This window comes from Prenolepis imparis, unplaced genomic scaffold, assembly GCF_030444845.1.
Source record: "Prenolepis imparis isolate NDT839.2.m4 unplaced genomic scaffold, iyPreImpa1.0 SCAF_1, whole genome shotgun sequence".
NCBI classification, from domain to species: Eukaryota; Metazoa; Arthropoda; class Insecta; order Hymenoptera; family Formicidae; genus Prenolepis; species Prenolepis imparis.
The window spans coordinates 21,119,015-21,134,325 of NW_028141159.1; the positions used below are offsets into that span (position 1 = coordinate 21,119,015).

The window sequence follows — 15,311 nt, forward strand, 5'->3', positions numbered from 1 at the left end:
GAGGTACCTATTATACCACATATTAATTCCGGTGCCAGACGAGTTTCTCGTCTTAAGATTAGAGGAAATAAAATTTCGAATGAAAAGAGCGAAAAGCCATACGTACATATATAGCATTGTGTCTTAAAGGTTTAACATCGCTGACTCGTTAACTTTCGTCGTGTTGCTGCAAACGTTCGTGCTGCATCTGCTGTTCGCTGTGCCTTGTGTTTCATTATTCGAAGACAGGCGATCGTAAAATTTCTCTGCTAAATATTTTACGTTATTTTTGTCATAAAAAAAAAAAAAAAAAATATCCATAAATAAAGTTTTTTAATTGAACTATGATAAAACGTAAAATTGCGCAATCTGTCAGGTTGTTTACACGTCAATTAACGGAGGGTCGTCGATCGAGTAAACGACTGCCGAGACACTCAAGCGGCTTTCGTCGTCCCCTTTACGTTTATTACTTTGTTAGGTGTTGTTAAAACTCGTATTAAGGCTCTTCCCTCGCGCGCTTAGATCCCCTCGTTCAAGAAACGGGCGGTCACTAATTATTTCTCGTCTCTCGGCCGGTTTTATCGGGTATTTCCGCAGCGGCATGTACATGTTGCGCGACTACATATACATGCCGTAGTTAACCAACTCTTCTCCCATCAGATATCGCGTCTTCTATTAACGGCATATCGTTATATACGCCGACGAGCGTACAACCCTTCATTGACGATAAGACAGAGATTCGCATGAGAAGGGGGAAGAGGAAGGGAGGAGAAATGACGCGGGAACGACGAGAGGAACGACTCTCTTCTTCGTATTTCACCCTCCGACGATGCAAAAACTTAATGCCCGCAAACTTCCTGCTCGTCAGCCGCCTCCGTTGCACTTTTTCCGACAACTCGACCAATCGTCGTTCTCGTTATTCCGCTCGTTCCCTCATCGTGTCTCTACGAGATGTGTGTGTGTGCGCGCGTGCGTCTACGACCTCATCAATTTCGAGTCACAATGAGCTTCAAGTAATTTGCGGACGATCGCTTTGAAAGGTACCTCATCGATTTTCCCCAGGAATTCGCGCGCTATCTATTGCATTCTCTTCGTTCCTCCTTTCTGGACAACGGCGGCTGCATTCAATGCATAATATTTCCAATATTGATAGATGTGCGCGATCGAGAATGCGGCGCTTATCGTAAGGAAGTGCCGCGTAAGCTCGTTGTGTGTCGAAACTACAGCGTTGAAAATCGTATAACAATCTAGACGATGCAATATATACGGCGATAATAGAATAATCTGCAATTCATGGACAGACAATGGATATATACAGCTTCTTTCTAGAAGAGCTAGCAAATATTTTTCCGTATCCGTCAGAGGAAGATTAATCCTGCCATTTTATGTAAAGTTACGTTTCCACCACCCTGTTTTTATGTTAATTATACATTTATATATATTTATATAATTTTTAATATTTATTATACCTAATTGGCTGATGCAAAAATATTTTTCTCAAATTACACAAGTTGTCTTTTATATAATATTATTTTATTCTCTATCTTTTCGTTAAAGAAAAGGTAGAGAATTCGCAACGAAGAGAGAAATTCTTAGGAAAGTTTCCCAAACACGCTTATTACGGAAGAAGGAAACTGAAGCCCGCGCATGACTAAAGTACAACTGCACGGAGAATAATATGCGGGCGCATCATTAATTAAAACAGGCAGATAAACATTTGTGTTACGACGCACTAATTAGACTCATCCTCATGCGCGTTATTTGCAACTCTTGCAGCGCGCCGTGCAAAATCCGCTATATCGCGTATACAGAGTCCAATTTTGTAAAAAAGAAAAAAAAGAAAAAAAAAGAAAAATCAGATATCTGATTTTTACATTGCTATAAATTCTGCCGGATTCTAGATATCCGGTACCACAAAATTTATCGCAACTGCTTTTAGCAGCGCCCGGGCAAATGTACAATGCAATACTCGCTGCAAACAGACAATGGCACGCAACTGCATTCAAGATATATGTTCGTATATGATCCTCTTTCAGCGGATATCGCGCTCGGTCATCATCTGAGTCTATGTTAAAAAATTCTCGCAAGCGTATTCGCACTCGCGTCATTCGAACGCGCGTAACGATATGCGTGTACGACTCGATATAAAAATGCAAAAGTGTCGGCGCTTGATTGGGATCTTAAAAACTGAATACGAGATTGAAGCGATTTATTGCTATATACGTATAAGCGCGCGGTGGATAAAATCGATAGATTCTCGCAGCGGTTGTATATATCGTATATTAGTGCGCTTTAGGGAAAGCTCAAAGCAGTGCGTGTTGCATTTGAAGTACCGGTATATGGCCGACACGTTATCATAATGAATCTGGTTCTAGTCTAGGTTCGAATTTACAAAGAGCGCCTCGAATTTCCGTTCTCTTCCAAGCTCGCTTTTGAAATGTGTCGTTAAAGTCATTAACGCTTTCGTCTCATGGCACATTCTATAATATTCTCAAATATTTTTATAAGAGTCGTGAGAGAAGAAAGATGAAGAAAGATTATCGTAAAATATAAGTATCAAAGATTAAAAGATCGCGCAAAAAAAACAACGTCTGATGAAATTAAATTGACTATTTAGAAGGTGAAAAGCAGCATAGCAATTCGAGCTTTAATAAATATTCATTACAATAGAATTTTTAATTATAATTAATTTAATTTAAAATTTACATTTTAAGATTGTTTTGTACATCACTGAAATCAGGACAAGTTATCCGAATTTTCTATTAAACGATCTGCCAAAAAGAGAATCGAAAAATTCAGAATAATTAGAGAAGAATTTAAAAACAAAAGTTTGTTGCGCCTAATATTTGCGCCTGGCTCTTATTAGTCTCTTTAATTTACCTGATTTTGTATTTATATGTCGGAGCCTTTTCACTTTTATCATTATAAAATTTTTAATTTCCGAATGAAGCCTCCTGAATGTCGGTGAAAATTACACGTTACCTCGGGTTTAAGAGCACATCGGAATTAGCGTTCACAAAATGTCCGTTTCGGAACGCCGCGTTAGAAATGTCTGAATGCAATGTATGCAACGGCGCAATCTGCGCTTGCTGGTCCAGAGACGTCCGTGTCCGTTCGTACAGACATCACTCTCTGCAGATCTCCATTTGTAGCATTCGGCTGTTCTCTAACGCGGCGTTCCGACAGTCCGCGCTTCACGAACATTATATGTATATGTATATAAACGGGCTTAAGGCCGCGGCCAGATTGCAGCCGATCTGATTCACCCGAATTATTCGCGGCCCGATTATGCCGAACCAACAGAAAATCCATGGATGAATCCTAGCACGTTTGTTCCTCGTGCATTATTATGCGATTCGCTGTACAAACTTTTGTGCCTAAATATCGTTAAAAAATTCTGTACTACTTGACGCGCTGTTTTATCGCGAGTTTATATACAATGTTTGCTTTCGTATATATTGTAATTAGAATTTTGTTTGAACGCGTAATTGGAACGAAAAATATTGTACAAGTTTTCACCCTCTTTTTTTTCTCTCTGAAATTGTATAAGATATTTAATGGATATGAATACAATAAATTTGCGGTTGCATTGACAATGGTACATTATTTCTCTCTGCATGTTAAACTTATATGTTAAAATGCATGTTAAAATAATACATGACACTTATGAATGTTAGATAATATTTTAAAATATATTACATCGTATTATAATTAGGAGATCACACGAATTATAATATCTGAATAATCTATGATATGTGAAACGATTTTCTATATAACGTTCTCATTATCGATATATTTTACACACATGAACATGCATGACGTTACAAGAGAACACATAATTTCCCTCGAGGCTAGTCATGCATGCAGATAATACCACAACTGCCTAAGTTATTTTCGCAATTTTCCAATGCCACACATACTCTCTGCAATATCGAATTTTATCGACATTTTATCATGATAGTATCGTGCAGCTTTTGAGAATAATAAAATTATTCCACTAGACGCGATATCACAATTGCGAGAGAGAGAGAGAGAGAGAGAGAGAGAGAGAGAATTTCATTAAAATAATAATTCAAATAAGCGCATTAAATCAAAATGTTAAGTGCACGAAAGTAGCAAACAGCGTTTCACAAAGAATTATGTCAAAAGAAGTTCGCAATTTAGAACTTTTTGCTTACCACTTATTTTTTATTACGCGCTGCAAATAGAGCAAATTTTTCAAATTACACAAAGATAGAAATGCCTGATGGGGATAACGCTGTTTACGAATATTTTTTTCGGTCTCCTTAATCCGGGATCAGCACAATCAGTAGTATAATCCAAGCTCAAAGTCGTTTGCGTCGTTGTTTAACGTCATGGCCCAATAAGACAGAAGACACATAGAAATCAAAGGAAATAAACAATGATTAAATTCGCGATTGAAAGCTATTAACGGGCTCGATCACGCGTAGCGATTGAACAAATTGTTAACGGACCAAAAATTCGTAAAAGAGAACCCTCGCGAAAAAAAGATTCGATCCGCCGTTGCATGCGGTATAATCGGAATTGGCGATCGATTGCCTGTGCGCGCTTTAAATCTCAATTCCGTCGAATAAATTCTACTTTCGATAATCGAAATTATTATTCGCGATGCAAACGGGTTATCATTTTATGGGCTATGCTTCGTGTGTGGCATTATATGGAAATTATATTTTAATATGTTAAACACACGGGGGGATTAGAGAGAATTCGCGAGCGCAAAGCGTAATTCATTTTCGACATGCCGCTGCGAAAATAACGCGGACTAGCCATTACTACTATTGAATTAATGTCAAAGTTTATCAGAGATTTACTCGTGCGCTAGTATCATTACAATCTCTATTTCACTTTGCACAGCATCGTATTCCTTCTCTCTCGCAATGCACGTTCGATTATGCATTATGCATTATGCGCGGGTGAATAGATGAAAATATCGTTACATGTACAATATAATAAATTGAAAGAGAAAGAGAGATAAAGTAACAATAATAATGGCTGAATTATGTCGATGAATTGTAGTATATATACAATAAAGTGTCGACTCGAGCAATTGTTGATCGAGCAATGGTCCATTTCATTCGAGAGAAGTTTATTTAAAATTGCCATTCACATTCTATGCATATATTATTAATTATGTAAAAAAATAATTTGTAACAATGCGCGCATACATTAATATTTCGATCTGATTGAAAAATTTGCCTTAATCTTATTTCGGGAAACTCGATACACACATGTCTGAAATCGTTGAAATAAATTGGAACAAATGAGTGCACAGTATGCAAATTAATTTTTACGGTAAAAACCCTTCGTCTCGCGATACAAGTTAATTTGGACCGCTGAGAAAATAATGAAAAGAGCAGGGCAAGACCCCAGGACGCCTATGCTTATTAATTGTAAATTATCGCACGCAACGAGAAAAAAAACTCTATAGTCGAACTTCTCTCCCGTTCGAAATCGCTATTTCGAAGGAAGGTGGGAGAGAAAAACGGCAATGCGCTTTCTGCACTAATTAACTCTACGACTTCTTCCTTTACCTCACTCTCGTTCGCATGCCCGCGCGAAAATTTAAGCTCCAATTTTCCGTCTGCGTTCGCGCGCAAAAGTAGCTGCCGGAAAGGAGAGACGATTAAGACATGGTCGAGAAATTAAACGCTGCGTCCATGCTGACGTAAAACTCTTCTATATCAGGAAATTCACGAGTCTCTACGCGAGCTAGTTGCTGCGTTTGTATATTACGAAAATTTATGTGATATTGTCCGTCTGAAAATAAAACGGTTAATAAGTTTTATCCGCTGCTTCTGTGTCATACAAAAATTATACACAAAAACGCGATGATTAATAATAGAAAATAAGATAATTAACGCTCTACAAATGATTTTTTTGTTATGGTTTATACTATCTCTTATAGAATGTTTTTAATTATTATTTATATAACATTTTATTTATTATTCATAAAATTATTTATAACATAACATATTAAAATTTTAAGTCTCCCAGGTTCTATTTTTTTCAAGTGTTTATTGTGAGTTTAAAATAATATCAAAATTATATAAATATATCTATTGTGTAATATATCGAAAAAAATCTAAAGTATTTATATAAAACATGTGTATCTATAATATTTTATTTACTTTAAATGTATTTAATTGTAATTATCATATATATGTACACTATAATAATTACGTAGAGTAATATGCTTTAAACATCAAAGCACAGTTAATTTAATTTTTGTACTGATATTTATATTGGTATGCGACGCATGCATCTTTAAATATTTGAAAGAATACCAACAACAACATTATCCCGTTGAAAACTCCGTTACTCGTCAAATATTGATTTTTGAAACGCGCCATGCGCTCTGCCTCGAGATTTTCAATTTAGCGCACCGCGCGAAAATGGAGGAAATCGATATCGGCGATCGTGCGGTAGAGTATTTTGTTAATATTTTCGTTGCAGCTCATCCGGGAAGATAGAGGCCGGAATGGCGGTTTTGGACCATATTGAATCGTCTGTCATAACCGTTCACCACTTCAATACGTTCCGACGTGCGACAGATATAGTACAGGCGCGATGAAAAAGAGCTTTGTGAGAGATTCGCGCGGCTTATCGCCGCGGGGAAATCTCTGCGAGAGAGAGGACGCACTGCCGAGAAATTGGCACTAAATATACGTGATAAAAATGTGGCTAAAGAGAGAGATATAGAGAGGTCTTCGACGCGAGACGTGTCGCGGCAACGCTTTTGGATGGGACAAGAGAGAGGAACGTGCGCCCTCGCTCCCGTCTCCGGAGGCAGATTATTCTCGGTTTGCGCGAGGAGACGATGGAGATTGTCCCATTAGAACGCGAATGGCGTTAAAGCGCGGTTTCATTAATTAACGGAAAATGTTCGTGAGAGTCATTATGGCATACTCGCGACACACACGGTAACAAGATTGTGAGAAATTTGAGAGAAGATCGTTCGACCGACACCTGCACACCTGAATTTTCACGAATTAGAACTCGAAATCGCGAATTAAATATTTTATTTTCTTTGAAATTCCATCTATTCTATTATTTCAAATGGATTTTCGCAGAATTAATGAGAGGAATTTGTACAAGAATATATTTTGAATTATGATATTTAAAAAATCTCGATAAAATGTGAAGCGTCAAGTTTTTATTTTTTAAAAATTACCAAGATATTCCTGTAAATTTTAAAAACACTTATAAAAAATTACTAGATACGAGTTTATTATTAAAAAAAATAAAATATTTGATCGCCTCGCGCTTCTCCATTCATCAGGAAGAGAATCAATCTTTAGCAAACGCGTGACACTTGTAATATCTGTGCGAGCCAAATTTCTATCTGTCGTTTTGCATTTCCAAATCGACAATTCTTCGAAAGTTGTGGAATCGCTATTGGCACGTTACGATACCAGAGTTTTATCCGATGCGGAGTATTGCGCAACAGTTTTCGTCGCGCGCGAAATATAAAATATAGGGAACGTCCGACATGCACCGGTTATGCAATGCATCAACCTGTCCCATATATTTTCGAAATGATCGAGCAAAAGCCAATGTTACAAGAACCGTCGATGGAACGTATATACGATTGCGTCATTTAAATTTTAAAACACACATCGACTCGCGCGAGTAAGTCTAGTAAATTAAGTTTCAGAGAATTCGCGAAGAAAAATATTATCCGGAACAATAATGGATCTGCTCGCGCTAAAACCACACAAGGAATGAACAACGTGAGTCGAATAAAATTATATTCGATTATTGTATCAAATCGTCAAATATTTCGCGCTACATCCTTTTTTTTGACAAATGGATTCTTTCTTCAGTTGCAAAATATTAATGGAGTAAACGCTAGAAAGAATCTACGATATTTAAAAAAATACATCTATTCAATTTTCAGATGTCACATTTTTCGGCTGGGTATAAACCCCCAAATGTGACGAACACGTCATATTCCGAATTAATCCCCTACCGTCGCATTTTACGGAATTATCGAGAATCTCAAAAAAGGATGCTTTCTTTTTTTTTCTCTTTCTCTCTGGTAATCTGGAGTAATACTCGCAGAATTGGAAATTCTGTCGGACAGGAGGAAACAGATCGCGTCGCACACATGTCCAAGATTCTTTCAATTTTCCTTTCCAACTTATCGATGTGACGATGCAAAAGAATGGTAATTGATATTGGCGGATTATATAAGCAGGATCAAAGGCAAAGGTTTTTTCCTCCGACGCTCGCATAATTGTTGCACGAACGAACCTTCTACACGCGCGAACTATCAGTGGAAAGTATACAAGTTAAAAACTTCTTTTGCTATGAAGTATATGATTATTTACTGCCCCTCTCTTTTAAACTCCGGCCATTAGCTTTTTCCACAGCGGCTATAAATGGAACATTTTCAGAAAGAAAATTGCTTAAGTAACTTGTTAAAAAATGGTTGAATATTATCAGTTTATATTTGTTGTTTTAATAAGTATCAAATATAAAATGATAACATTCAACCACATAAAGATTTTTTAACCATAAGTTATTTAAGCGATTTTCTATCTTAAAATGTTCTATTTACGGTATCGATTTAATAAATTATATTCTAATATGATTTACGAGTAATTAAAAGGAATCATTATGAAAATATTTATATGAAAAATTTGTCTACATTACACACGAGTAATAAAATCTTTTATAATTGTCCAGCAGTCGTGAACACTTCTTTTTCGCACCAATTCAAATTTTACAATCTTTAATTCGTAAAAACGACTTTATGCTGAAAATAACTTGGCGATTCGCGCCGCGAATGGCTAAACTGCTCGCGCTATTATCGCAAACAGTTTATCCGGGATCGTCGGCAACTTTAGCGTCAAGGGGCGTAATCCCGTCGTGCGGAGGAGAGAGATGCTCTCTCCAGCATCTCGCAACTCCGGTCCTTATCGACGGAGTCTGCGCGAGAGAAGAGCACGTTACACTGCGGCGCGTTTCCCCCTGGGCGCGATAATTTATTTCCTTTACAATTCCGTCAGTACAATGCAGAGAACTAAAATATGACCTGACCTTTATAGTCGACCTGCATCCGAAACACGAATCTCGTGCGCGCGCTTAATTTATCCCACGCGATCCAACCCGTCGTCCAATGAATAGAGATACAGTATCGATGAACGGAAGTTTTGAGGATGCTGCGACTATTTCGTTCTCTCCTCTTCTCCGGAGAGATTTATTCAGTCTATCGCTTTCTTGACGGTTTGGAAGGAAAACTGGGATAGGGACAGAGAATGTTGGAGTGTGCGAGACAATGACGAGGCGTATTACCGCGCGCCAACTTGGTCAGAAGTTTTGCATAAGTCACTTGCTCGTGGCCTATTAATGCCGGCGGTGCTCTCGACGACACTCCGTCCTTACCAAAGCACCGGGGGAGGTTAAGGAGTAGACCTGCTGCGAAACAGCCTCCCGTCGCGGTTCAGACCGCCCGCGGAAGATAGGTGTAATAACTCAGTGCCTCCTCCCTCCCGATTGCTAGCTCGGAAGAGAACAAACGAGCGGAAGGTATCCGAAAGTATCAACTCCTCCTCGTTCAACGTGCTTGGGATTCCGGTGGAAAAATTGCAAGCCGGTATGAAATAAGATCGAGGATAAGAGAAACGGATCCTCGACTTTTTCCACGGTAAATTCCGATTTCCGTTCCGTGGCGGGAGAGAGAACGCAGATGGGGAAGAAAAGACGACGAGGTGGAACAGGAAGGCCATCCGTGACGATCAGAAAGCCCGTGACGCGCGATGCGTGGAATACTAATCGAACCGCTACTACCTCTCACCTATGCCGTGGAATTAAATTGCGTTTTTTTCGGAACCGAGGGTGAACCGGGGAGGAGGGGAGCAAAAGGGATTGTGTGGGCGAGCGACGAATAAAAAATAGATCGGCGGCGCTTCCTCGTGCTCTTCGTAACGGAAAGCGTCAATGGCTTCATTTGCGAGAGATGCGTTTCGGGAACACTAGTCGGTTTATCGACGTGTTTTGCTCGAATCGTCAGTTGAGCTCGATTCGCGACGCTTTATTTGCCCAGCATTTGCAATTAGAGTAAAATGTTTCCGCCATACGTATACGGATGGAGTTTACCGATATTCGCGAAGACGGAAATAGAAAAATCCATTACATCAATATTTCTATAAAATATATTTTTATATTTTTCCTAACTTTATTTATTTTCAATAATTGTATGAGAACAGAATATAAACAAAATGTCTCAACTTCAAAATTGAAAATCTTTACACCAGAGATGGCATATTTCTTAAATAAATTGATTAACAAAGTGATCTAAATAATTTACTATAATGTTTAAAAAACGCGAGGAAAAATAACGATTATTTTATTTACAAGATATAGCTTGTAAAAAAAAATAATTGCAGCATTCATAATGATAATTACACTGCAATGTAACATCAGTAATCTCTGCTCTCTAGGTGGTAAATGAGATGACCGTAAAGTAATGCCGCATCTCGATGTTATATAACGCCAGTGGGAAAACACTGTAGCTAACACCGAATGCAAATAAGTAAAATGTAATCTCATGAACGCAAGAGCATTTACGCATATATTATTTTGTTTTTCGTGCCGCATATTCTTTCAGAATACGTATACCAATCTTAATGTAAGCGATAAAAACGGCGGTTAATCCCATCAGTTTAAACAAATAATTCGACAATAATAAAATATAATATTTATTTTTAATTTACGAACAGAAATAATTTTTCCTTTTCTTCTTGTATTTATATTATGAATTTTGCCTCATATCAATACGAGAGAATCATTTTGTTAAACGAAATCGAGTCATTCATAAATAATGTAAATTGAACGCAATTCGATATACTCCGATTCGAAATACTCGAATATTTTTGTAAGATAAGTAATTAATTACATCTATTAACTTAAATAATTATATAATAATTAATTATATCTATATCTATTAACTCCAGCTCCAAACTGACGTGTCACGAACAATTGTTTACAAACAATGCCATTATTATATTGTCAAGCACAGAATGGCACTTTGGTAAATTTTTGTTTATGGAGAACGAAATAATTGCCATGATATAGCTTTCGAAGAGAAACATTATTGCCGATTTATGCCTTCTGGGCTTTCGAATATGGAGAAATTAATGTGTTTTAACATCTGGAGTGTTTTTAAAAAAAATCACAGAAAAATATTTTAAATATTTTAAATTAAAAACCGTCTATCGTCGTTCCATCGCTTTATGTGTGTCACATGCTTTGACACTTTAATCGCTATATAACTTTTGCGATCGTGTCGGCTTGTTATATTTCGCTTAAATTAATAGAGAGAGAGAGATAGCTTTTTGAAGTAGTTTTTTTCCGGTGCACTTTCAAATGAAGAATGATCATTTTTTTTCGGAAAAAATTGTACCGACTACAGAGTACTCATATTTCCAACCACAGTTATAGCTTTGTCCGAAAACCTGGTCATTCAAAACTCACAAACAAACATTGTTATTATTATATCTCATATTAAAAACTACTTCTCTCTTCTCTATTAATATAAAGATATGATATAATGATTTATTTATAATAAATAATGTATAATAATATAATATAAACAATAATATACATATAATAATAATAATAATATATAATTCTTAATTTTTATTAGTTTATTTTTTAATTTTAATTTTTATTTAGCAATTTTCTTCGTAACAAAGAAACTAAAATAATAAATGTGACTATTTATTATATACCTGATTTCTCTTTGGATTTTATCGATCGTTCCAATTCTTATTATTACAGATATTTAAATCGGCAAATGAAAGTCATTTACGCGATAATCGCCGCTCAATTAATCTCAATCAATATAATTGTCCATCAAATTTTCAGATCGTAGCAGTATAATTTTGTTCATAAAAGTGGGAGGACAGTTTTGAGCCACCCATTGTAATTATACCCACACTATGGTCATATTTACGACTTTAACGCTTCAATTTCTACGTGACAAATTGTAATAATGTGCAATTAACATACTGATTGACGCATGGGTAAATTTATAGGAAGCCAAAACATTTTTTGCAAAAAATAAAAATTTATTTGCAATTTTATTGCACACTTGCGTTAAAAATATAAAGTTTCAAAATAAAACAATAAATCGCGTATTTTATATTCACACTAAATTATTCATATATATATATATATATATATATATATATATATATATATATGTATATATATTACATATGTAATTTTGATAACAAAATACATGCCTGGGAATTAATGAATACCAGGTTTTCCAATCAGATTTCATTAATTGGATTTTCAATCCAATCAAGCGTTTAGTCAAATCACTAAAAACAAATAAAGTATGCAGGTGTAAGCGTACGTATCTCTAATTTTTGTACTCAAATTATAGAAAAAAATTTGTTATATATTTATAGAGGAAGATGGAGTTATTTTGGTTTCTGTATTAATTTTATTTTTTATTTTACTAAAATATTATATACGCCTATCAATGTATCCTAAAATAAAATCTATTTTATATCAGAGAGATACACTTGAATATATTTTATATTAATATGAGAAAAATTGTATTTGTGCATAAACAAATTTATATTTAATTCTATACAATTTATTTATATATACGAAGTATAGATAGATAAATTATGTCTATGATTTAACGCCTTTACGTTCTTTGAGAAAAAATCTTATTCTAGAGTACGCACATATGTATACACATTTGCAAGCACAATATATCACATAATGCGGGAAGTGTTTTAATAAAATATAATTGCACAGGATACGAAAAGTTTTCCAAAATTCGCAATTTAACTGCTACTAATTCAATGAGCTTTGCAAACGTAGATCGTAATAGGAGAAACGGAATCGTATTGAATATTACCAACGTACATGCACTCGTAGGACGTAGCAAGGAATTAACAACAAATATTACCGGATACCACGGCTGTCTCGTTAATTAATTACGTACCGCTTGGATCAATTATGTATCGCGAGATAATATTACGGACTACACGTAATCGATTCAATCACAAGCAAAACTAAAAGTTAGACGAGAGAACACGAACACGATAGAAGTGAGTCCGCAGTTAATAACGATGCTGTTTCAATCTTATTCTCTGCTCATTGGACAAATTAATTCTTAATTACCGTGAATTACGTCGTAACGTGATGGGAATAGAAATATTTTTAAATATAAACCGTAATTTTTCATATGTATTATAGAATAAATATTATTTATTTATATTATATTATAGAGAATAAATATTATTTTCATAAATATCATAATGTCAATCTTTTGTGATAACACTTTAACTTTGATAATATTTTATTTACTGTTATTTGTATGCAGTTTATTGCATTGTGCGTCTATTCGTTATAATATAAATTAAATTATTTCTTATTCGGCGTATACCAACTTTTCTTACGATCGATCTTTACATAAATTTCAATGAGAAGCCGGGTGGCTTGTAAACGGAGTGATTGATATGGCCACTCCGAATAATATATTACCCGACAAATGGGCTTCCTGATCAGCCGGAGGCGAGCAATCGGGCGCGGCAATTCGTTCAATGACACTGATTCGGTGGAGGGTACGTCGTAGAGCGTGGTTTCTAAATGGTAGCGATTTTCCGATGTGTTTTAAGAAAATTACTTTTATCTACCGTCATCTACTCTTTCACTTTTATCACCCCAGGCAAGGTAGAGTGCATCGTTAAAGTATTTCGCAAATTTAAAAAATAAAAGAGAAATTTTTTTCTCCTTTTTTTAACACTAATTTTTTCATTCTACGCCGATCACTGATTGAATACACAAATGGACGGGAGAAATAACCGAGAATAATAATGCGTGATGTATGCAACGTTTCCTCTCGGTTCTTTCCAATTTTTTCGTGCCGACCGCTCTAAAGAGTTTAGAGCAACGTCTGCGAGCTCGGGGGCATCATTACGAATCGCAAGAACAATACACTTTGTAGAAGGCATTTTCATTGCTCGCTGCCTGTACGTCACTCGTGCATACGAAAACGAAAGGTCGGAAGCAAATTATACTGCCAGCTGTGCGGAAGGGGATTCATCGAGCGAGGATGTGAAATCGTGAGGGAGTTGCAAATGTGAAAAGCTGTGCGTTGATGCGAAATATATGAAAAAATATTCTAATGGACGTATAGATTATATGATGGAATATTTTGGATCTTATAAGAATGCATTTGATAAAAAAATACATATGGAAATTGTATATTCGCGCGAACATACAATATTATAGCTTATCTTTCTTTCGATGGTATAACGAAATAATGTCAACGTCAAATATATGTATGTTTGACAAAATGCAAGCATATAATATAATTGAGTTCAAAGTCATATAATAAAATTGAGCCTTTCATTTTGATAAAATATATTTACCTTAAACAAGTGATTTTATTTGTAATATATGATTCTGTCACAAATTTCCTCCGCAATTATTGCCTCCATTATATTATCGCGTCCCTTTTGTCATATTACCGCGTAACTTTGAATAACTTTTACGAATTATTCTACGGTCTCTAAGAGAAGAAAATTCAATTGGAGCAAATTTGTTCCAAGTTTGCTTTGAAAATACGCGAAAATACAGTTTCGTACGTTTACGTCCGTCTGTAATGTCTGTAGAATTCGAGCCACAATTCGACTAGCTGCACCGAGCAGGGATTGTAGACATTGTAAAAGGCAGTAAGCAATTTCGTGAAATTCCGTTCTGCCGTGATATATCGACCAGTATCCCGATATATGGCGAGAAACTCTCAACAATCGATGCTACTTGTTTCGGAAAGCTTTTTGAAGCCGTAAATCCCATTAAAATAATACGCTGAATAATGTGGTCCTTATTTATGATATTGCAGCGAAAAAATATGTGTAACATTATCAAGCATAATATATATATATATATATATATATATATATATATATATATATATATATGTATACGAGATTACGTAGACTAATTTTTCTTAAACTCAGGTGAAGCATTCTGTATTATACAAACTTATGCATGTATTTTCTTCCTCTCTTTCTAATGTTGAAAAAATGCGCATTTATATATAAAAATATATTAGATATTAGGTATCGGCAACATATATGTTTCTCTGTAAATAAGACTGTGTAAAAGAAAAACACATTTTTATTTTCTTATAAGAATAAAAAACATTGATTTATTTATTCTTTCATTTTAAATATTATAGCTTAAATATTCATATTACTCCTCCCGTGCCGTTATTTTACATTTTGCATATCATTATCCTCCTCCATTATCGACATTTTTCAGCACTCAGAAAGATA

The 15,311-nt window shown here is 35.5% G+C and overlaps 1 protein-coding gene across 3 annotated transcripts in view; it reads left to right on the forward strand.

The window, feature by feature from the left end:
• The window catches only part of LOC145935786 (uncharacterized), a 204,787-nt gene that overhangs the window by 154,262 nt on the left and 35,214 nt on the right, over positions 1–15,311 (forward strand). The gene's annotated exons all lie outside the window — the stretch shown is intronic.